Source organism: Rhinopithecus bieti, unplaced genomic scaffold, assembly GCF_001698545.2.
Source record: "Rhinopithecus bieti isolate Rb0 unplaced genomic scaffold, ASM169854v2 scaffold_41832, whole genome shotgun sequence".
Taxonomy (NCBI): domain Eukaryota; kingdom Metazoa; phylum Chordata; class Mammalia; order Primates; family Cercopithecidae; genus Rhinopithecus; species Rhinopithecus bieti.
In genome coordinates, this window is record NW_016816864.1 from 1 (window position 1) to 1,197 (window position 1,197).

At 54.4% G+C, this 1,197-nt stretch overlaps 1 pseudogene across 1 annotated transcript; it reads right to left on the reverse strand.

Annotated features, from left to right (window-relative positions):
* Positions 1–397: 397 nt before the first annotated feature.
* On the reverse strand, positions 398–1,110 carry LOC108517452 (mucolipin-1 pseudogene; annotated as a pseudogene). Its single transcript, XR_001882110.1, has 2 exons — positions 1,032–1,110; positions 398–923 (listed from the first exon to the last, which is right to left on the reverse strand). The product of XR_001882110.1 is annotated as a mucolipin-1 pseudogene (transcript).
* Positions 1,111–1,197: the final 87 nt, after the last annotated feature.

The following is a 1,197-nucleotide window of genomic DNA, read 5'->3' on the forward strand; positions in this document are numbered from 1 at the left end:
AAATTGGCTGGGTGTGGTGGCTTATGCCTGTAATCCCAGCGTTTTGGGAGGCTGAAGTGGGAGGATCGCCTGGCCTCAGGAGTTTGAAACCAGCCTGAGTAACATAGTGAGACCCTTATCTCTAATAAAATAAAGAATAATACATTAATAATAAAATAAAATAGGCCGAGCATGGTGGCTTAGGCCTGTAATCCCAGCACTTTGGAGGCAGTAGATCACCTGAGGTCAGGAGTTCGAGACCAGCCTGACCAATATGGTGAAATCCCATCTCTACTAAAAATATAAAAATTAGCTGGACATGGTGGCATGTGCCTGTAATCCCAGCTACTCAGGAGGCTGAGACAGAATTGCTTGAACCCAGGAAGTGGAACTTACAGTGAGTCAAGATCGCACCACTGCACTCTACCCTGGGTGACAGAGCGAGACTCCGTCTCAAATAAACGAATAAATAAACTCTATGACTCGGTTGCCCTGTTGGTAAAGGCAGACTCAGGCCCCCTCCTGGCCCAAGCCCACCTTGACAATGCTGAGATGCCATTAGCTCCCCCTGCGCCCCAAATTCCGAACCACACTTTTTGGTTTCATAGAGTCTCCCATATTCTCTCCTGGGATCTTCTCTGTTCACCCTGCGGTGTCCCCAAGACCCCCTCATGGCAAACTCCAGGGGACCCAGAGCCTGAGCTGGGGGCTGGGCGCGTGCGGCTAACCTTGATGGTGTCGTAGGCACCGGTGATGAGCGCGATGAAGAGGCTGAGCACCATGTAGATGAAGAGGCTGATGAAGGAGTACAGGTAGAGCTGGGAGAAGAGCCACACCAGGCTGCTGCGGCCCTGCTGAGCCTGCATGGCGGCGAACGTCACGAACATATCGTCTCCGTTGATGAGTGAGAACAGGCACTCGGACACCATGGAGAGCGAGCGGAACTGCCAGAAGGGCGGCGGGGTCAGAGGGAGCCAAGGCATGGCCAGGAGCTGGGGGCTGGGGTCAGGCTGGGGTCCCACGTGAATGGCCGAGTCCCAGGCTGGGGTCACCTTGTGAGTGGCCGGGTCCCAGGCTGGGGTCACTATGTGAATGGCCACGTCCCAGGCCGGGGTCCCATGTGAATAGCCAGGTCCCGAAGCCAATTAGATGGCCATAGGACCGACCTAGGGTCTGGTTAGATAGAGTAAAAGTGGAGTAATCCAGGTCGAAATGGGG